The sequence below is a fragment of the Macrobrachium rosenbergii genome, chromosome 28 (assembly GCF_040412425.1).
Source record: "Macrobrachium rosenbergii isolate ZJJX-2024 chromosome 28, ASM4041242v1, whole genome shotgun sequence".
Classification (NCBI taxonomy): domain Eukaryota; kingdom Metazoa; phylum Arthropoda; class Malacostraca; order Decapoda; family Palaemonidae; genus Macrobrachium; species Macrobrachium rosenbergii.
In genome coordinates this window covers 21,088,002-21,112,500 of record NC_089768.1, presented here as the reverse complement: position 1 = coordinate 21,112,500, position 24,499 = coordinate 21,088,002, and the positions used below count along the sequence as shown (strand labels likewise).

Sequence of the window (24,499 nt, the reverse complement as noted above, 5' to 3'; positions counted from 1 at the left end):
TCTCCTGCCCCCTCTCTCTCTCTCTCTCTCTCTCTCTCTCTCTCTCTCTCTCTCTCTCTCTCTCTCTCTCTCTCTCTCTCATTTACATCATTAACTCACAAAAATTACTCCTTTCACATTCAGTAACTCAGTTCAAACCAAATTCCATTTTAATCCGTCATCTCCAAAGTAAATATCTTCAGAAATATATAAATATATACATACAAAACACACACATATATGTGTGTTTGTATGTATATATTTATATATTTCTGAAGATATTTACTTTGGAGATGACGGATTAATGGAATTTGGTTTGAATTGAGTTACCGAATGTGAAAGGAATAATTTTTATGAGTTAATGACGTAAACGAGAGAGAGAGAGAGAGAGAGAGAGAGAGAGAGAGAGAGAGAGAGAGAGAGAGAGAGAGAGAGAGAAGTGGGGGGGGAGATAATTTTTTTCTTCCGGAAGGAAAATATTGAAGCAATACAACCAGTGATACGTGTAGCATTATCTGTTAATAAATGAAAATAAATAATTGCTATTCCTAGAAAACTGAATGATATCTCATCTTCGATATCTAAAACTGGGATATAGCTCCAGGCTTCATTTCTGGTGCGTTGAATTTTCCTGATGTCGATGAAAAAAATCGCTTGCATGAGACTCAGAGAATAGCCTGTAAATACACATTGACGAGTTCTTTCTTGCACCATTTTTTGATTTGGAAGCTCCATTATATATTTGTCACTGTCTTTCAATGTATGACAGATTTTTAGAGGGTTTATCTGAACTAACTAGTGCGGATGTGTAGAATGACGAAGAGGAACATGTATCTGCCGGTAAGCTGTACCCTTTATATTTGTAATTATAGGATCAGAGGTATTTAAACGTCAAAATTTCGAATTTCATCCTTGAAACAACTTCCCATATGATGCCCCTTATCTAGCAATATTAACCTCGCTGAATGGTTTTGAATTTTCATTAGTAACGTCAATTATGGTAATAGCTGTACTTATATGTCGAATTCCGTCCATACAAGATTTCCCATATGGCGCCCCTTTATTTGAGATAGTAATATCACTAGTGGTCTTTGAGATATTGCATCTTCTTTGGCATTAACCAGAGAAACAAATTTTAACATTAAAATCTAGATGACTTAGACTTCAGGTCCCTGCGCTCTCTCTTGTCAAAGTCAGCAGCTCGAGGTGTAATCAACTCTTTTCCTCTCTCGTGCTCTTCATCTCCGGGAGGTGGATTTCTTTCCGAACCTCCCATTGTCCTGGGTTACGTAACCTGCTTCCCCGACCCCGCCCCCCCCCGTTTTTTTTTTATTCAAATGAGGAATTGCTCTCGCTTAAGAAGAGACGTCTGATAGCACGAAAACATAAAATACAATTATGCAACCTTAGGAGACAAATCGGAAATTTTTCATTAAAAGTAACACAACTTCAATAGTTTTGGTAATGCTGCATAGGGATGAAAAATATTTCTGTCCCAGGGAAACTGTTCATCTGCTCTTAAATAAAGACTAAAATATTTTTTTTGTTTTTGCTGGGAAATCCGGCCTTAATTTCATTGTAAGCAGTTTGTTTTTTTTTTTTTTTCATTTTTAGTGATTGTGCTGAGTATATAGAAAATGAATGGAAGCTTTTGAATTTTGTCATAGGCTTTAGGTTTTCTCAAAGATACTTTCTCTGCTCCAATACCATACACACAAAAACACATACACATATATATATATATATATATATATATATATATATATATATATATATATATATATATATATATATATATATATATATATATATATATATATATATATATATATATATATATTGTATTAGAAAAATAATTCGTAAAACAACTAATAACCTGTGACCAAACTCAAAAGCTTCTATATATTTCGAAGGGATTCAGCACAATCATCAAAAAAAAAAAGAAAAAAAAACCCTAACAGTGAAATACAGGCCGAATTTCCGATCAAAAGCAAAAAAAGTTTCCTATTTGCAATGTAAAACTGGCTAGGCAGTTGCTGGGATAAAAAGTTTGTTCCTCTGATCCTTAAATGGAATCACCAAAACTTACGTAAGTTGCGTTGCCTAAGACTAATTTCTCTCTTTTAATTTTTTTAGAGTTCTCAGTACTTTATTTTTGCAGTTGATACAAATATTTATGGCAGTGATGAATATTTACATAGAACTAATACTGTACATTATCAAGAAAACAAAGGGACGAAAATAAGGTCGACTGCGAACGCTGCCATACCCTTTTTAACTATAACCCTTATTTTAAATGAACGGTGTCCTCCTTTTTCCGAAATATTCGCAAATTTTTATAAAGAAACGTTGTAGATTGGTAACAGTTTCAATAATGCTAATTGTTCTACAAAAAATGAAAAGGAGAAGGATATACTTAAAATGTATTGCGTTCTTCGGATCAGTACTCTACAAGAAAAAAAATAGGCAAGAGAGAATATTTGCTGAGCTTTGTAAACCGCCTCGAATTAAAGATTAATAACAGAAAAAAGTAAGGGGCACTTCCTGCTAAGTTTTGTAAACTTCGAATCATTGACGAATGGGAGGAAAAGGGCATGGGGGACTTGTTACTAAGGCTTGTGAAATTCATCGGATTATTGTGTAATAAGAGGAAAAGAGCCTAGGGGACTTTGCTACGCTTTGTAAACTGCCTCGTATTTTCAATAATTAAAAAAGGGTAAGGGAGACTTCTTGCTATGCCTTGTAAACGTTTGGATTAATAAACATCGCATTGATGCCGGGTAAGATTTTTGACGAGGTTTCAGTAGAATAAATTTAAACTTCAAAATTAAGTGAGATGATCTTTTTTTAGTTCAGCAACAGATGTTTTTCTTTCGCTCCCTTGTTGTCTAGTCTTCTTTCTTTCTTTTGACCCCATTTGTTACGTCAGACCCGACAGATGATATATTTAACTTTTATAATCAAAAGCTTTCTTTCATGATGTAATTTTATGATATTGTGGTTTCAGCCTTTATCAAAAGCGTTCTTCCCGCAGACCAACAAATTTCACATGCAAAAATGATCAGTATATTTATTAGACAAGTCGGACACGTGTTATAACATTCAAAATACCCAGCAGGTTCTAACACATTAATTCAGAATCTCTCATTAAATCTCCCACGATATATGAGGTCTACAATAACTTCTAAATGGATGGAAATTGTTAGAAACATATAAAAAAAGATTGAATAAGATATCAATTTCCATAGGCCCCAAGTTTCCAGTTACCCATGATTGCTGACGGGTAATCCGTTCCCGTGCCCGTTGCATTTTTGTGCAGAGACCTTGCACCTTCGTTTTGAGAACCTTCTCTTCTTGTTACAAAACTGGATAATCAATTAAAGGCCATCCTTTTACTAGCCGCTCCAGTTACAAAAAACCACCATAAGTTCTAAAATCGTATTAGGCAGCCTTCACAAGAATTTTCTTTATTGCCTATCAAAAGTCGGTACCTATCTCCCATTACACGTTTGGCTCCCCCTCTCTCCCTCCTCTCTCTCTCTCTCTCTCTCTCTCTCTCTCTCTCTCTCTCTCTCTCTCTCTCTCTCTCTCTTTTTGTCAACATGAGACAGAAACCCTTGAATTCCAAGCAACTATTTTAGACTTAGTCCCAAAGAAAAATGGTTTTTTAGAAGGGGTTCCCATCCTGAAAGTCAATTAAATAGGAGAGAAAGAAGACAGAACTTTGTGGGACGCTCCTCCATTTTTCATTTTCGTGATCAAAGGCGTTATTTTGATTGAAGAGTAACATTTTATCATTAAAAGAAGTTAACAGAAAAAACACGCTTTGAATTAGGGCCCACTGTAAAAAAATTTTTTTTTCGGAGAAATTTAAAATCAAGAGGATGTACTATATTGTAGTCACGCGGAATGATAGATAAATAGAACATATTTCCTTTTGTTGCACTCCTTTTTCTTTCTTTCCTTACGGATTCTTTATTGATATATCTCCTAAAGCTTTACCTTGGATACTGGCTCTGACCTATTCCACTTTTCTGACGTGGGGATTAATGAGAGTATCAGTACGAAATCAAGATCTGAGGAATAAGAGAAGGGGGAAACTGGAAACACTGGGGCAAAGATTATACCTATAAAGAAATCAGGGAGACACAGAAGGCAGTAGAAAATAAAAAGTCACAAAGCCGAGAAAAACAGTACAGTTGTTTGCATTATGTGTAAGGTGTGGTGGCTTATGTTATTCAGCATTATGATAGGAGTGAGGTCTATCCTCCCAAGATAGTTTACAGTAAGCTAACGCTTTTACACTGAGAACTAGTATGGTAAGATGTTTTAGTTATTTCACATTGCTGACAGCTCGCTTGGGATGTGTTTATGTAATTGCATTTGCGTTTGGCTGTATTCCAATTTTTTTTCTTTGTAGCTGCCGTTTAAATAAAGTGTATGGGAGATCAGTACAGAAGTCGCCATGACTGCATGGTTTCAGTAGAAACGGAAGCACCATTTGAACACTGATAACAAAAAAATTTTATTCTATGCCTAAAAGATGAACTTCACTGATTTCTGTATTTCAGTATACCTTTTAACACGAGAGAGAGAGAGAGAGAGAGAGAGAGAGAGAGAGAGAGAGAGAGAGAGAGAGAGAGAGAGAGAGAGAGAGCGCAAAATAAAACACCTGACGTCCACATCCCAAAAGCCTCACGTAAGAGAAAGTAGATTATCTTTCACCGCTGTAACATGCTACGATCATCCCACGATCCTATTGTCTTTAAAAAAAAAAAAAAAAAAAAAATAGGTTAGCGAGATTTTTTGTGTGGAGTTTACCTGATTACTGAGTCAAATTTCTCGTAACAGTTATACATAATTGACGTTGCACAGAATTTTAATGACCCAAATCTCTAACAAGGGAATTTCACCGGCTGAATATAAGTTTAGCTCCGGCTAAATTTATAGTGGTTATTTTTTTTAAAAGTTAGTTGGTATTAGACTTCTTGTAGCAATTTTCTTAAAGATCTGAAATTGGATTAAAGTTGACTTTTCATACTTTCAGTACACTTGTAGTGGATTTTCAAATCTTTTACATCATGAGTATGACCGAAATGTAAACACAAATGTCGCGAAAGCATAAACCTATTCAAAGCAGTTTGTTGAGTTTTGAAGCAAAAAATTAAATTAATTTTCATGTTATACGATAACACTTAGAATAGGCTATTTTTGGTTATAAGCTTTGTTGGAAATCAAAGGTGAAACATTTTTAGTTTGTCCTGTAAACTAGACGGTGCATATATTAATAAAGGGAATTAACTGGAAAATTAATTAGAATACTTGACCTCTTTTTTTGCTGGTCTGAGAAAGACTGTACAAGTATTTCGATCAAATTTAAAATGACAATAAAGCATCTTTGTCTCACATTTATGGAAAAAGATTGTAACCTTTGACATTCAATCATTTAACGGAAGCTAACTGAGAAAGTGCTTTTTTTCTAGTGCTTTGAGGCAAAATTCTGTTCTCAGTATATCGCTACATTAAGTATATAAATATATAATGTACATTACCTCAAGGGACATTTTTCAAACGAAGTATTACCAAAAAAATCTTGTTTTATAATTATTAGGCTTGTAAATTATTCAGTATGAAATGGACGCAGACAGGAAATCCCTTTATGTCAAAAATGGCCAAAAATTGGAGGAAAGTGCCGGAATTGCTAGTGCTGTAGTACTTTTTCATTGATATTCTAATAATTATAATAACCTTTGTCAAGGAAGCAAAAAAGTATGTTTTACATCCTTGTGTGTGCGCGCGCACATGTGTGCAATCATATATCTACTGAAAAGGTGAAGAGAATTTAGAATAAACTTAACATTAATATTCGTTCGGCGACCTTCTCAAACTGTTTAGTTTTTAACAGCATTCAATGAAAGGTCAAATGTTAAGCCTCGAAGAACTTGCCGATTTTAATATTTCATAGCCAACTACTTATTTATGACATTCTTCCATAGTGATAAATTGTATAATTAATTCTCTAACAGCTAAATACTCGCCCGTCTCTGTGTCTCTTTATCCTCAAATTAACTCACACTCTTCTTGAGGGATTTTGGAAGAAGTCTGTGGATGGAGGGCCTGGAGAGTGGCGGGGGCGAGAGGGTGAGGGGGAAGGAAGGATGGAATAAGAAAGAGTTGATTAGATGTCGAGATAAATCCAGATGCAGGATTGCTGTATTGCTGTAAGTGGCAGGGTAGGGGGGCGGTGGGCTGGTAATGGTTTTCTCTCTCCGAGTGCTTTTATATTGTCGCCTGAATAATCTTTAACATGTTGCAAAGGCATCCAATATTGTTATTCGGTAATAACTGCACAGTGACATTTCATGTAATACAATACTATACACAAACTCACACACACACACACACACACACACACACACACACACACACACACACACACACACATATATATATATATATATATATATATATATATATATATATATATATATATATATATATACCACAAAACACATTCGTACTAGGTTTTTCTTATAAAAAGGAACTACGTAATATGTTCCCCATAATCTCATCGATTTCCCATAATCTCATAAAAGAGCATAAGACTCATATGTTACAAACGTAAAGGTCTTCTAAAATCTGGATTGAAAGGGCAGGGAACCCATATATCTTGGGATTAATTCAGCGTAGACCTGGTTATCAATTTATGTCACATGAATTGTTTTTATTTTTTGAAAGATGAAAGTTATCGGGATAATAGGTTTTGGTAGGTTTTTGAATGGTAAAAAAGAAGGACTCAAGATGAATACATGTCGTCCAATCTTCATGCTTGGAAGTTTTAACAGAATATATATATATATATATATATATATATATATATATATATATATATATATGTATATAAATATATATATATATATATATATATATATATATATATATATATATATATATATATATATATATATATATATATATATATATATATATATATATATATATATATATATATATATATATATATATATATATATATATAATCTTTGTAGGGTGGGGTTTTGATATACAGTCCCCTTCATTATGTTTTGATATATATATATATATAAATATATCTCTCTCCTCTCTCTTCTCGTTTTCTCTCTCTCTCTCTCTCTCTCTCTCTCTCTCTCTCTCTCTCTCTCTCTCTCTCTCTCTCTCTCTCTCATCATTCATGATTATGGAAACCTCTCCCATTGAATCAGCGCTGAGAAAAGGCGAAGTGGGAACCGACCTTTTGCAAGGCCATAAAAAGGGTCAAAATTATCTGTGCGATCTATTAACCTGATGGATAAGGCAAAAATTTTATAGACAGAGTAGAGCGGTGGCCCATAATCGAATGCCTCCTTTATCCCAATCATGCCGTGAAGGATTTCCCTGACGGGAGAGAAAAACAGTGGAATAAAGGATATGAAAGGGAAAGTGGAAAGAAGTTCTGCAGGACTTGACTGTTATGAATGGATAGAGGTTTCGATTACCCATTCTTTGATTTCTTTTTTAAGAAGAAAAAACTCGAATGTCATATTATTTTTTTATGTTAATTGCGGCGATCCGTGTTTGGTTATGTTGTAGTCTTAGTCGGAATTGCTTTTGTAAATAAAAAGGATAAATGGCGCGTGTAGGCGTGTTCGTAATGTGAACAGATTTAAAATTATTGTAAAAGAAAATAAATAAAAAGTGTTTTTATTTACATTTTCTTGGCATCTCTTCCATCCAAACATATTGTAATAAGGTGGGTAGCAATTTTTGAAACCCTAGTGAACAGATTTCAAATAATGAAGAAAAGATCACTTAAATTATCTCATGATTTGCGATTTTTCTTACAGGACTAATTGGATTTGGTATCATTGTTTTATGCAGATTGCAGTCAACTAAAAATCAAAATCACCTCTCTTAAGAACTGACTAATGAAGCGAGCTTAACTCTGATCGCCATAGTAACGCTCTTGATCTTGACAGAGAGCAAAACCGTATGGAAAGAAAACCTTGTGTAGCCTAATGGCAATCTCATTTTTATGCATCAGTACTCTCAGATGTTGTTCATTGTGGCAACATGAGAGTATGAAGATGCAGTTATCTCAAATGGTAGTTTTTGAACCTTGTTTTTCTCGGTAATGACGAAATGACAAAACGGCAAAATTTCCACTTCACTGGTATCAACGTTCAAAGGTATTTTCCATTCAAAATATTAAATGGTCTGTTGCATTTTAGCATTTCCATAAAGAGGAATACTTCTTATTTAGTGTGTAATTAAGTTTTTTTTTTCTAGATATTCACTTTCACTTTTATTTCAATATTTCTGATCAATAATGCGCTCTCACTTTCAGTTTTAAATAAATGATAAAATCTGGAATTATGTATCCTGCATTTCCTGTAATGTAAACATGGCCATATTTCCTACGGGCTAAAAACTGAAACTTTTAGGTCGAGAGCCTTTTAATACGTGGCCGTTTTATTTGCATAGTCCCTGTTTTCCGATTGGGAAATGAAAGATATGATGTCAGGTTATTATGCCGTGACATACCGAAATGTGCATTGCTGGGCTTTCATTAAAAGATATAGCGATAGAGCTATTTTTTACTATGTTCGTAAAAGCCTGTCGTTACAAAAATGTCAGCACAAATACACGAATTGATCATTGTAATATTGTAATACATTCGGTAGATGCTGTCTGTTTACCCAGTGCGAACACACAAAAGCTCACGCCCGCGATCTGCGCACATGCGCATCAAGACTTGCACTTATCGATGGGCGTTAAGGAAGATCGTAACGCATAATTATTTTTGAGATCTTTTCAGACAATGTTTGTCTTTCTCTCAACTTTAACCTTTGCCAGAATGCTCTTTGCTCAAGTGTTACATTTTTATGAAGACAGATGTAGCTGCTGGATTCATGCAAGAAAATGTTTAGTTAATTCAAGCTGGTGATACACCGTGCAATTCAAGATAAATTTCCTGTTGTGAGTCCAAATGCATTTTTATAAATGAACGAAGCATCGCTGTATTGCGGTCATTGAGGAAGATGATTAAAATTTTTATGTTAATCATTACAGTATGAAAACTGAACACTTCCACGCAGAGTATGTGAGATGAAATAATTTTTCTTTTTTCACAACAGGACTATGAAGTGAAAAGAGAAGATGGAAAATTCATACCATCCCAGCAATTAAAAAAAATGACGAACCATAAATAAATAAACGACGCGCATATTTATGCAAGTATACGAGTATATTTGAATAAATCTAACATATAACGTATGACAGATGTATAATTGCATAAATATAAAAATGTTTTCACCAAACTTCTTTTGTCGAGTAATAGATCTGAAAATTTCCTGAATCATGGTTTCATTCTTGGTCCAGTAATTAAAGTATGGCCATTGCAGTGATTGTTATCTTGTTTTGTCGGGATCAAGATCTTGCTACGAAAACGGCTTATTATAGAGAAGAAAATAACAGATAGGTAATATTTTTTGTTGACATAAACTCTCCATATTGGTCTTCACAGCAGCTCTCTAGGTCTTCCATGTTCCTTCTAATGGCCCTTGAAAAAAGCTCGCACGTTTTTAGGAGAGAGAGAGAGAGAGAGAGAGAGAGAGAGAGAGAGAGAGAGAGAGAGAGAGAGAGAGAGAGTGATGTTATTTTATTTTATTCTTAGATAAAAAGAAATATTTGGAGCTGAATAATTGCAAGAGTACGCAGAGTTTTAACTCAGATGTCAGAAGGGAGTGTCGCATCTCCTGACAAAATATAATCACTTCTAGATATTGTTTCTCAAATATTCGTACCCAAGTCTTCATCCAAGGGTACCAAAGTCTCCCCGGGATACGAATGTCGTATTATCACTTTACCCTTTTCTGAAAGGAGGCGTTATGTAACTATTGCACGGATCTGTTGCAACAGAGTTTTCTGTACCCAGCTAAGATGTTTGTCTCAGTTTTTTACACTCCCAGCCTCTTACAATATTAAAAACATACTTGAAGTCCTCGTAAGTGCTTTGGAGGCGCAAGTTTTAAGTTCTTGGAAAAATGTAATTATACCTTCTAATGCAGATGAGACAGAGTCAACATAACTCATAATTGTTTCCTCTTGTAGACAACAACGTTACGTCACTTGAACATAGGAGTGGATTTGTCATTAGTTCCAGGGCAACTTCTAACTAGATTATTCTTCTTATTATTCTTTTTCTTCTTCCACCTTATCTAAATGAGTTATCATAATACCTAAAAATGACCAAACATTAATATGGAACAGGCTGAAAAACCATTACCTTGCAAAGCAAGTTTTCTTAGACTAAAATCCTCATTTGTGAGAGACGAGAAATAGAAGGAGAATAGCAAATAGACAATATATAAAGACAAAAAAACTAGATAAGTAAGGTAATTTAGTGAAATTAAATTGTGTGCATACCGCTTTGAAGTGGAATACCAGCCTCTCATAAACTGATGAACATAGGAATCAATAAAACTGACCGAAGACTTCTCCCCATCTTGACAGCGAAGGGAATGAAACACCTTTTGTAACTGAAGAGAGACATCGTGGCATCTCAGCCGAATGCGGATGATGATACTCTGCAAAGCGAGCAACACGCACCGGTTAGGCACCAAACGCGATATTGGGATTTACGGTTGAAGAACAGTGTATGTAAGATGGCCCCGAAGGATATCTTTCGGTGATGGTTCAAATGTTAATTAACCGTGCCAACGGGTCCTTGCCTAAAGGCGTTCGTAGGGCGGGTAAGGTATCGTAGAGAATAATAGCCTAATATGGATCTCTGGATTATCCAACCATCAGAGGCGATAATTAACGACACTGGGAGAAAGACAAGTAGGCGTATGGGATTGGTTTTTCCTGTTCACACATTTGTGTCACTATTCAGAGTTTGTGAATGACCAAGCAAATGATTAGAGAGTTGACAAAATTGACCAATCAACTCTGCACCATCACATTCCATTGAATAATAAATTAGTCCAAATTTTTAGACCAAGCTGAAAGTTTTCTCATTCCAAAGTTCCTCGGTAAATGATGAAAGGAAAGGTGGATTCTGAGAATCCCGCCTCTTCAGTGTTTAAGCATTTTAGTGGATTCTGGAGAAGGACTCTCTCTCTCTCTCTCTCTCTCTCTCTCTCTCTCTCTCTCTCTCTCTCTCTCTCTCGCTGTTAATTTTACTGGGTTCATTAAGTTTTGCGTGTTCAAATATGTTAACAGAGAGCCCTTGTGCACACTTCTGAACAAAGCAACAAGTGAATGAGTGAGAAACTATACATATATGTGAAGTTGACGATTCTTCCACAAGGCAGGCTGTTGACTCGAGGTTAGGTGACGGCTGACGCAATATTCTTTCTTTCAATTTTCTTTAACTCTAATTCTTTTTGTGAAATATGTTGTCAGTGGCATTGGAATCTCATGGTCTTAGGGAGACATTTAACGCATTTTTTGTTTAATTAAGGATGTTTCTTTTATTTAGCTCTTGAACTGACATTTCAGTCAACACAAAGATTCAAATTATTTATAAGACTGAAAATAAAAGAATTTTGGTGTCCGCATTTCACCGAACGTTAATCTGGATTATTCTTTTCAATAGAAATTTGCTGGTGTAAAGTGATTGCATATTTCGTTGAAAAAATTAGATGTATGTCTTTCTAAAGAAATGATAAATTTATGCTGGACATATGTTCTCTTTTAGTTTTCCATTTTTAATTTAAACTTAATGCCATTTTATTATTTGTATTCCTTTGAGAGGAAGGCACTCAGCATTCCATGAAATGTTATTCTCTCATGCAAATGAAAGGCTCCTTAATTAGGGAAAAATATTGGCTGATCATTTCTGGAAAGTGGTGGTAGTCATCGACCTTTGTGAAATTGAGTTCCATATATCGTCCACTTAATGTGATATTTTTTAACCAAAGTTAATTGCCAACTCCATAAAAATTAAACATTTTGTAATGTCCTTGAGTGAAAGAGAGAATTTCTTTTACCCTTTGCTTTCACTCCTGGGCCATTTTCCTAAATCTCTGTATCATGTAAACATTAAGGTTCTCTTTATTCAAATTCCCTTTGGTTATAGTCTACTTTTCCTAAATAACCGTTGTTCGCCACGCTCTTGAAATACTGGATTATTGCTAAGGCCCTTTCTTGGTCTCACTGAACGACTGTCCTACAGCTCAAAATAATATAATAATAATAATAATAATAATAATAATAGCAATAACAATAATAATAATATGTGTCCTGTAATCTTCCCGTCTTCTTTGATTTCAGTACTGTTTACATGAATACTGTTTTTTTTATTCAGCAGGTTATCATTCTCTTTACTGTTCAGATTCTTTTATTCACAGCTAAGAGATATTTTCATTATTACGTTACAAATTCAAAATCTTTTACGTATTTCCTAATCATAACTCTACTGATTCAACATTGTTTCTTGTTACTGTCCTATTCTTCCTGAATTTACATGACAGGCTCCATCTTCTTGGTTATTTGTAAAATTCAGTTCTCGTCAAAACGGACCACAGTACGTTATCCTGAAGAAGAGAATAGGGGCATTTATCTAGTCCACTATGAGACTGAGGTACCAGGCTTGTTCTTTTGTAACACAATGAGGCAGAAACAGCTTCTGGGACCCTAAATAGCTTGCTTATATCAGCCTCTGGCAACTTGGTATTCTTTCATGTTTTAAAACCCCTCTCTCCAAGAGGGGTGAGAGCAAGGGAGGGGTTGGGAGGGGGTGGTATAAAAGAGGACTTTAAGGTGCTCTTCTTAATAGGTATCCGTGTCACTTTAGGTCAGACAAGATAGCGACTCCCTCTCTGATTTTTTCCTTTCATTTTGTAAGGATATACGAGAACAGCTCTCACAGGGAGATTTAAAGAAATTCGTGGAATTTAGATGGTTCTTCCTACTTAATTAAACTTTTCAAGAATACTTACAAGTCATAATCCTTTTTCATATGGGGAAGGGAAGGAGGATGCGGCGGTTGGACCAGGGGAGGAGGGAAGGGATGCTCTCGCAGTTATGAACAAAACCTCTTATGTACTTAACTGTGACCTAATTCTAGCAAGCCATGCTTTGTTGATAAGGATCAATGTTCAACAAACAGCTCCAAAGTATGGGCCTTTGATGCAGACGAAAACATCGTCATCTGATGTTCCCTCAATAGTCTTAGAAAATGCCTTACAAATAACACTGGAACCTCTGTTTTTTATCTTTGTGAAGATATGGTTTTAGATAACTGTCGGCCTTTCGTTAATGTATTCATGCTATTTATTTAAGAACTGAATGAAATTCAGTTTCGGAAAATCTTTTTTTTTAATGTTTAGTTTAATATGCAGCAAAGGAGAATAATTACATCCTATTATTAAAGTGAATGATCCCTTAAGGTAATAATTCTTAGGTAAAATGAAAATTTTTTTTTCCATGTTAGAAATGCAATTTCGCATTACTTTTTGATTAATAAACTCATATATTTTTACACAAATTTAATGTTCCGCATCTGATATTTGACACCAATTTCTTTACCTTAACTTTCATTGTAATTGACACAGAAATAATGTTTTACTTACTTCTCTTATCAGTATTGATAATTACAAATGAAAGTGCATAATTTGTTTTTATCCTAACAATCAACCCAATCTCAAAATTCCTCTGCAAAAAAAAAAAAAAAAAATGTAAAGGCTAAACACTGATTTATCTCAGGTTTGATTAGAAAGAGATAACGAGGCCTTTAATGGCGTAGGGGTAAAAGGTGCAGAGGTAAAGTTAAGAACAGACGAATTGCCTTTGTTTCCTTCTTCGCACAAGAAACATAAAGAGAGGCCCCTCAATTACAGGAACAGTTTCTCAGACTTCGACGAATTAGGCTAATAGAAAACTTGAAAGACTGAGATGAAGAAGGATGGTTTTTTTCATCTGATAAAGGTGATTCTGACATTTAATTTTCCGGGACGGTTTGGTTGGTTCGTTATGTTATTTATTTGCTCATGTTCAAGGTAATTAGAACACTTTGATCTTAATAATGATAATAATAACTATTGGTATTGTTATTAACATCTGCAATAATAATAATTATTATTATTATTTTTATTATTACTATTATTATTATTATTATTATTATTATTATTATTATTATTATTATTATTTTATTTTTATTAATGACAGTCATAAAAAAGTAATAACATAGTTAGCATACATTTCGGTGAAACTGCCTGATAATTAGTAATAATTTTATCATTATTTCATGCCTTTCACCTAATATCTTACTATCTTTTGTGTATTAGAGACCACTTACGCAGCAGTTATAGACAATGAAAGACCAAAATATATAAATAAATAAATGCATATATACAGTATATACATACTGTATATTTATAAATAAATACCTGACTCACATCAGGATCGAACCCAGGTCTTTCAAGTGAAAGGCAAGGGCGCTGCCCACAAGTCATTATTTATTTCTGTTCCACACGTGATTGTGTGTTGATTATTTGTATATATATATATATATATATATATATATATATGAAAATAAGAAGGCCCATAAAACACCATTTAAACGTTGAAACCATATATTTCGGGCACTTGTTTCTGTGCCCCTGTTCACTGGTAGAAACAAGTGCCCGAAATATATGGTTTCAACGTTTAAATAGTGTTTTATGGGCCTTCTTATTTTCATATTACACAGTATTACAGAAAAGTATTACAGGAAAAGACATTCATATATATATATATATATATATATATATATATATATATATATATATATATATATATATATATATATGAGGTACATGTAAGAAAAGGAAATCTTGTGGGAAATCATAAAAGGGGCAGGACTCTAGGAAATGAAAATTAAGTTTTAGTTCTCACTGTTAACAGAACGCATATTACAACAAAATTGTTGGAAGATTTATTTCACAAGAAAACATGACGGTAGTACTCCTGAAGATTTGAAAAACTGTACAATGGAAAATTACTTCGGAAGCGAGAAACAGATTAAAAAATCACAAAGTTTTGAAGGAAATTAACTAAGAGAAAATATGGAAACAATTTTAATCTTTTCAAGGCTACCTTATAAAAAACGAAACGTCCTAGAAATTTGAGCTTGGGAAAACAGTTAAATAATGATAATAATGTAAGTAATAATGAGACTTGAAAGGAAAGTCATAGAGAGATGTGTTCTATCTCTCAATGACGTTCTTTTTGAATTGAGAAATATGTTATTATGATTAAGGGTAGGGAGAGATTTATGCATGCTGCATGAAAGAATGGTCATGGTGGCCTATGACGTTCATACATTTCTGTGGTTAATTGTCTCCTTGAAATATTTATAATCTTAAAAGATTTCTTTACACCATCATAATTTCCTCTCTTCTTATTTATCAGTGAAGTATTACTATATTTTCTCTGTTTGATAGATCTTGTTGATAAGAATATGCACTGTGACCTTTCAATCTCAAAGTCACATTAGTAGAACACCTGAAAAGTCGCGTTGCTAAAGACTCCCCCCCCCCCCCCAAGAAAACCCATTACCCACCAAGATGATGAAAGTGTCAGACACACTGGTTCAGATCTGAAGGGCATGAAAGCAATTTCAGAAGTGTTCCTCTTTACATCAGTTCTTTGCCACCAAAGAAAAAGTGAGGCAATTTCCTTCCCTTTATTTCTTCCTACGGCCGTCAAAGGTTGGTGCGTTTTATCCTCTGCAAAAGGGCTAGAGTTTTGGTTCGAGATGTCTGTTTGTAAGTTTATCTGTTACCCGGATTACAAAAAAAGGTTTGTGCAGATTTTAACGAAAATTTTACGAAAGGTGGTCCTGACTGACGGCTGGGAACAAATGATTAAATTCTGTGACAGACTGGAATTCAACTTGTAGGGGAAAGGACTTTGGGAGAGATGGGAATGTAACTTTTGGGGAAAAAAAATCTTATGGTGGGAGGATGGTTCAGCTATGGCGGGAGTTTGCGGTCTCTAAATGTTCCATTTAGAGTATAATTTCAAAGACTCCTTGATGGAAAGATTAACTTTTCTTTTCCTTTTTGCAATAATTTAATTATCTTTTATTACTCCATTATTATTAGATTATTATATAGCTATTTAAGCATCTTATCACATTAGTTAACAAAGATTTAAAGCTGACTTTTTGGTATTGTTGTTGATAATATTTTTCTAGTTGCTTTTGTTAGAAATGTTATCAACATTTGTTGCTGAATATTTACGATGACAGTTACATAACTTTATCAGTAATACTTCAGTAAGTAGTAAGCAAGATTCTCAGTAACCCCCTTTCATACTATTTCTGCGTTGTTTTGAAGCTACATCTTATATTTTTCCCATTTCAGTATTTCTCTTCATCTTATGAACTGCAGAAAACATTACAAGATAGAATATAGAAAATACTCAAGAAGTGAACTAGACCATCGACACTATCACTCTTGCTCTGTTTATATGCAAAAGATTTAAAAGAGTTATCTTACATCTGGAAAAAGAGATGTGATAAAAATCAAGATATGGAATGTCAAGTGAACGACTGTGTGAAAGTAAAATCAAAATAAAACATTTCATGTCATCTTAAAATGTAAATTGTAACGGCGTATCTTTTAGCTAAGAAAGGCATTAAATCCTTATCATGAAGTTTAATAGATAAGTTAGCGACATCTGAAAATCGAATGTTTGTGTACAGATTGTATTACTAGACAACTGATATAACTGGACCCATTTTACAACATACTTCCTGGGAAAATGAGCAAAAAAAAAATATGGTCTTAACGAGCTCATCGACAAAGAATAGTCTTACTTTACCGAATAATTCTGATATATGAGATAATATATTTTTTCAAAATATATTGTCTCGTATATCTTGCGACCTTTAATTAGATACTTCAGTAATAAAGAAAACTCGGAAACACGTGAATTTGTGGTATAGTTAGGAAAAAATAACGCGAAGGCCACATCAAATCTCTTTGTACAAATGGATGAAAGTACGAAAAGATAATGCTGAAGAGACCAGAGGCTGGTATCACACACACACACATATACATATATATATATGTATATATATATATATATATATATATATATATATATATATATATATATATATATATATATATATATATATATATATATATATATGTATACATATATACATACACACTTACATTTTTTATATATATATATAATACAAAAAGTCTCTGATCTCTTCAGCAGTATATATATATATATATATATATATATATATATATATATTATATATATATATATATATATATATATATATATATATATATATATATATATGTGTGTGTGTGTGTGTGTATTTTATATATATATATATATATATCCATATATACACATATACATATATATAATGTACGATTATATTGTTATCTAATGCGCTAATGTATCGCACTCCACTCTTAATTTTAGCGCATGCCAAGACAAAGCAAATAGGTGTCCATGAAACCAAAATTACTTAAGGACCGAAAAAGTATATTTATTTATTTTATAGAAAAAAGCATGGTAATGGGTGCATTGGGCCGATAATTCATAGGACATAAACGCTTCACAAGACGGTGCAGGTAGTTGTAAGTATGTTCTTTAATTCTAGGTCAGAATGAAAATGACGCGGGTGTCAGAACAGGTAGTCATAGAGGAATGTCAAGTATTTTGCTTCAAAAGAGCTTCAAGAGAATGCAGAATGCTTCAGTTGTCGTTAGGCCGGGTCCTTAGGAACTGAGATTTAATTAGTAGAAAGACATTATAGAATTATTTTCTGTTTTTTAGAATTTTAATCTTGTGAAAGCAATCACAGGTGAGAAGATTGGGAATTTGACTTAGTTTCAGTTTTGAGAACTTTGTCATACAAGAAGGCTTAAGGTGGTAAAAGTTATAAAATGAATGACACTTTGGACGGTTTAGATTGTTTGTTCGAAAAGACGAGAGGGAGGGCAAGAAAGCGCACGATCGATAGAGTCACTGAACGAAGAGGATTTAAGGATGCCTAATTGTGTTTCCAGGAACAAGCAACTTGTTCCGGGGCAACTAGTTAACGGATAATGGTACTTCTTTGCAGGTGTTTCTTTGCAGGAGCGGGAATCGGTCATGAAACTTTTAAACTTTTAGACAAACATTCCGTCGTTTTTTGTTTTTGAAAGGGAAAACGTGGCAATGACTGTCTTTTTGTACAGAAACTCGCTCTGGAAATACAATTAATTCCTTAGCTGAGAAAGGTCTGATACTTCTAATACAAATATGTAAAAAAGAATTTTCGCCGAAGGGGAGGTAATTCCAGAATTCGGCTAACAAAAAGACAAGAAACATGAAGAAGAAGAAGAAAGAAGCGAAGAAAATGCTTAGAAGCGCGAGTCTTGTTGGAAATCAATAAGTGTTTCAGATCATTAAAAGAGGGGAAAGTCGGCCCCAGACACAATGAGAGAGGTGTAATGAAGGTTAGATAGGATCATCTGAAATTAAGCACGTCCGGGCTTAATGGGCTACATATATTTTCATTTGCTTAATATATTTATCTAATGTATTAAGTCGTGTTCATTAAGCATGAGGCGATTTTATGGCTGGTTGTGTTAGAATAATAACATTTAAGTTATTTTATTGAGCTTCCTGGGTGGTATTTTAGGAGAAAATGAATCCTTCAGAACATCTGTCATAAGTATTTTTTTATTTCCTTGGATAGGCCGAGAAAGCTCTTGATTAAAGGTATGCCATGGACTTTGGATTTGAATAGTGACCCTTTTTTTTAACTGAGCATCTTTTTTTTCTTTTTTTTTTTTTTATTTATTCGTGCCACATATTTTTGACGTGGTTCAATCTCTAATGTCACTAAATGTTAGTATGACAATCTCAAAGTTTAGGGATTTCTTGGACATTTGGTACTCCTGCTGTCTTTGGATGTTCTCTTCAAAGGCTGATTGTTGAAGTTTTTTTTTTACCCGCCTTACTTTTGTTGAAGTTACCAGATTATAATCTCGCAGGATAATTCTTAGAATAAAGTTACAACACATAAAAGGTAATTTATGAAATAGTATAGTGTAATTTGTTCTTTTGGAGCATAAGCAAGTTCCTTTTGGTAGAAATAGTTTATGCAAGAAGTTGTAGTTAAAATTATAAACGACTTTTCGAATAATGCAATGTATGAAGTGGCCACTGTTATGGGAGTTTTGTTTGTATATGGAGTACATTCCTGGTTCAGCCATTAAAGCATGAATGCTTTTAGTGATTGCTGTGTTGGCTTAGTTTCTCTGGAGCCACTTAGTGTTTGGGGAAAAGGCTTAAATTTTGGAGAACATAATTATACATGCCGTGTATAAGGAAAATCTTTATTTATTCATATTAGGTCTGCATGGAAGTGTGTGTAAAAGAGAGAGAGAGAGAGAGAGAGAGAGAGAGAGAGAGAGAGAGAGAGAGAGAGAGAGAGAGAGAGAGAGAGAGAGGGCACCTTTCGCATGATTAAAAATTTGGTCATAATCACTTGAGAAAACACGAAATTCTGTAATCAACTTCACAGGGAAGCTATTTTCAAATGAGTCTTACTTTTGCTAATGGAGTAATGTATTTGAAGTCTTACTAATTTAGTTCTCTTCTCAAAGAGATTAGTGGAGATATTTATGCCTGTCGACAGGAAAATATTTTAAAAACAATTTACAAGCAAGATCATAAAAAAGAGATTTATGTATAGTACAACTTGAATTTTTTTTATAAATTTCCCCTTCCCTCCTAAAGTAAAATCCGAGGTTTTCTCAAGTAATGTGTAAACTATTAAAATTACTTCATACTATTCAGATTTGGAGATGTTTATTTATAGGAGACTTTGTTTTCAATTTTGAAAGAATTTTAATTTTGTACAATATGAATTAATGTCATTACAAGCCTCTACCATTTTCAGCAGGAGAGAGAACTAAGAGCTTAAAGCGTTTAGTAAAATTTGCGTATAACGTTTCATTACACTAAATTGACAGTTCTCCATTGGAGGGGTGGGTAGAGCTTTCGGCACGTTGTTCGCCCAGCGTTCGACTCTCCGAGCGGCCAATGAAGAATTAGAGGAATTTATTTCTGGTGATAGAAATTCATTTCTCGTCATAATGTGGTTCGGATTCCACAATAAGCAGTAGGTCCCGTTGCTAGGTAACCAGTTGGTTCTTAGCCACGTAAAATAAATCTAACCCTTCGGGCCAGCCGTAGGAGAGCTGTTAACCAGCTCAGTGGTCTGGTTAAACTAAGATATACTTAATTTGTATGTAAGTAAAATGATAAGAAGGAGAAAACAGAAACAGCGATTCCATTTAATGGGCTTTTTTTTCCTGTTAAAGCGATAGCCTGCCTTCTTTTGTTTTGACAGTATGAGCTTTTAATTCATCATCTCGATCTAAGGTTACTCAAAGGGTATTATATTTAATTATAGTCCTGATTAAAACAATGCGTTAGCCTGTCCTTGCTGTAACTTCACATGCGTAGGTTCGAATCATTTCAATGAAAGGACAGCCTCCTCATTTATTCTCTTCTCGGTTTCAAGGCCTGTAGTGACCTTATAAAAATATGAGGAAATTCGAGATATCAAGAGTGCGTTGTGGCTATAAATATCGTAGATTCTGTAGATACATATTCAACTCTTGTACCTGCACTTCCCTCTTAACGCGTTTGTATTTATTTTTCACTAATCGCAAATTTTATCCCAGCTCTAGTTACAGTTTATTTCCATTGGATACAAAAAAAAAAATCTTTCCTTTCATGTAAGGCTGCAATGACTTATAACTTTAAACGAGCTAGCTTAAACAGTATTTTAAAGTTTTCTCTTCATGGGATACTTTCAGAAATATTTCGTTTTGCCTTTGGAACCCCATGAAGCAACAATAAATTCTTCACACGGACAGGAGAATTTGCATTTATTGCTCATTTAACCTTTTATAGAACAATCATTTGATCTCAAACAGATATTAGAATCTGCACAGCGCAGTTTTTTTGCAGTCATAACACTGCTTGAAAATGGCGAACTTCTGCAATACCTTTCTGTGTTGATCATTTTTCTTTCCCTTGTTTTGTTGTTTACATGATACAGTTTGAAGTGACTGAAATAAGCACACACAAGAACTTGCAAAATATAGAAATAGTTTCTACCTGACATGTGGATTAAACCCCGCACGTGAATAGAAAGTTATTTCTGTGTACTAACTATCATCTGACCTCTTTTTATTTACCTTTTATGTAATCATCCCCTCACTTTAATACTGCTTGAATATCGAATGACATTCACACCATACGAACAAAAAAAAAAAAAAAAAAAAAAAGGCAATAGACTTACCGATTACAGCAGTCTTCATTCATTGTCTATTGATGAATAACATTCTGCCTACAGCATTTTTGCTGAATCAGTCTTCCAGGTATTAATGAAAGGAAGCTCATACAAAAGCGTGAATAATGATGTGTCCGGAATAGATCGTTCAGCCTTCAAAAAAGGAGGGCAGACTTGGGCGTCAGAAGTTTATGTGCAAACGAAATTGAGATCGCTGATAAAAACCAGCAGTTTTCCGCTCTTTTTCGTTGTCATCCAGAATTTACTTTTTATGGTTAAAACTTTTCCATTGGCACTAAAGCTTTATCGCTACGTTGGAAATGTAAGCTTTAGGTGCAGAGACTAACGGTTAAGTGCGGACGTTTTGTTTGGTGACTGAATTTTAGCTAGAACTGTTTAAAACTTCTTTAGCTTATTGTCAATTTTCAGTATAGTAGTGATTTCCCCCTGTTAACCATATGTCCTGATTTTCGTCAGTGTTTATTCCAGATGACTGCATTTCCCTTCTGTCTGATATAATTACTCTTGATATATATATATATATATATATATATATATATATATATATATATATATATATATATATATATATATATATATATATATATATGCTAACTTTCTAATTGAAGCCAAAAACTAACCTTTTAAACTGATATATATATATATATATATATATATATATATATATATATATATATATATATATATCTACATATATGTATATATTACATGTATATATATAAATATATATATATATATATATATATATATATATATATATATATATATATATATATATAAACTGATATTACAGTGGATGCCATACAACTAGAACTGTTATGTGGCTGATAATGCCATACAATTAGAATTGTTATGTGGCTGATAATATATTTGACTATGGTTTCCGATATAGCATATATATAACATAACTTTCCCTAGCTGAGATGAGCTAGCAGTATTTAATAGTTTTCTTCTGATCATAACTCATATCCACTGAAGTGAATATTCAATATTCCTTCGCAAAGAGTATATATATATATATATATATATATATATATATATATATATATATATATATATATATATATATATATATATATCTACATATATGTATATATTACATGTATATATATAAATATATATATATATATATATATATATATATATATATATATATATATATATATATAAACTGATATTACAGTGGATGCCATACAACTAGAACTGTTATGTGGCTGATAATGCCATACAATTAGAATTGTTATGTGGCTGATAATATATTTGACTATGGTTTCCGATATAGCATATATATAACATAACTTTCCCTAGCTGAGATGAGCTAGCAGTATTTAATAGTTTTCTTCTGATCATAACTCATATCCACTGAAGTGAATATTCAATATTCCCTTCCGCAAAGAGTAACTTTCCATTTGTCAGTAGCGTAAATTCAAAGACACATACACAGTGCATTATTGTGACTAAACCTTTCATCCAGTCTGAGGAAGCTTATGTTGTTATCAAAACGCCTCAAATGCCCTATATATTTTCTAAATATCAAGGCATCTCACTACAAACCCATGAGAGTTCTGATGACTTTATTCTTTATCTCTCATATCCTGATTATCCCCTTCCATTTGCAATTCGTTATTCATTTCATCAGCTTTCATGCTTGATAGTTCCCCTTCGTTTCTTATCCACTTTTACAGTTTGCGAGTGCTTTTTCTAACAACTGACAGATGCATTATCTTCCAACTCCACTTTAACTTCTTGCAATTTCACGTAATTTATTTATCTTCTCAATAAAATTTCAATACCCTAAGATATATATATATATATATATATATATATATATATATATATATATATATATATATATATATATATATATATATATATATATATATATATATATATATATATATATATATATATATATATATATATATATATATATATATATATATAATGTTGTTATGCTTAGAATTGACATATGTTAAAAAGAGTCAATATCAAAGTCATTTTTAAATAGGGCAGAAGGTGTCATCAATATACCTAACATAAAAAAGCGGGTGAAACCTGAGTGGGCATTCATCAACATGCGCTCTTCCAGCGAGCACATGAAGATGTTGGCAAAAGTTGGACCCAAAGGGGAACCCATGGCTACACCGTCGGTTTGTTTAAAAAGCTTGCCATCGAAAATAAAGGCAGTGTCCGCACTGCCAGCTCTAAAAAGTTTTAAAAGATGTTCGACTAAAATTGTTAAAAACAGCATCTGGTTCAGGAAAAAGTTTACTTAAGATAATATCGATAGTTTCCTCCACAGGAACATTAGTAAAAAGCGATTCTACATCTAAACTGGCCATTTTAAGATCCGCGTCTTGTGGTAAAATTTTTTCCTTAAAAGTGTATGAATTATTAAGAGTAAAATTATTTCTAGTCAAAGGTTCCAACAGAGGTACTAGATATTTCGCCAATTTATAGTTGGGTGTATTATAGGATGCTAAAATAGGTCTCATGGGTAAATTAGGTTTATGTACTTTTGGAAGACCGTATAGGACCTAAACGATGATCCTGTGACAAACAAATCCTGGTATGTATTCTCATCAATGATTTTATCTTTTTTTTAAAGAACGTAAAATCTATTAATTTTATCCTCAATAATAACGATATTATGAAAATCAGGTGTTCCAATTTCTGTGAACTTACTTTGGTCTCTTAAGATAGTTAACATTTTTTCATTGTAATCAGTTTTATCTAATAGGACAATTCCTTTTCCTTTGTCGGGTCTGGTAATAACCAAATCTTTTCTACTTGCCAGCTGCTTAAAGGGTGTTATGATCTTCTTTTTTTAAAAACGGCGTCCAGCGCGTTTTCAGTTTTCTAAATGCACCCTGGGACAGTTCGAAGAGTTGTTTCTGAAGATCGCTCTTGTTTACGTTAAACGGTAATGCAATTAACCTATGGAAAATCGACTCTATGGGGAGGAAAAATTTAATATAATTAGGTCTAAAATTTGGTAGGCAAAACTCCAAACCTAGAGATAATAAGAACTCTTCGAACTGTCCCAGGGTGCATTTAGGAAACTGAAAACGCGCTGGACGCCGTTTTTTAAAAAAGAAGATCATAACACCCTTAAGCAGCTGGCAAGTAGAAAAGATTTGGTTATTACCAGACCCGACAAAGGAA

The 24,499-nt window shown here is 33.4% G+C and overlaps 1 long non-coding RNA gene across 1 annotated transcript in view; it reads left to right on the top strand.

Annotated features, from left to right (window-relative positions):
• The window catches only part of LOC136854118 (uncharacterized), a 409,448-nt gene that overhangs the window by 11,357 nt on the left and 373,592 nt on the right, over positions 1 to 24,499 (top strand). The gene's annotated exons all lie outside the window — the stretch shown is intronic.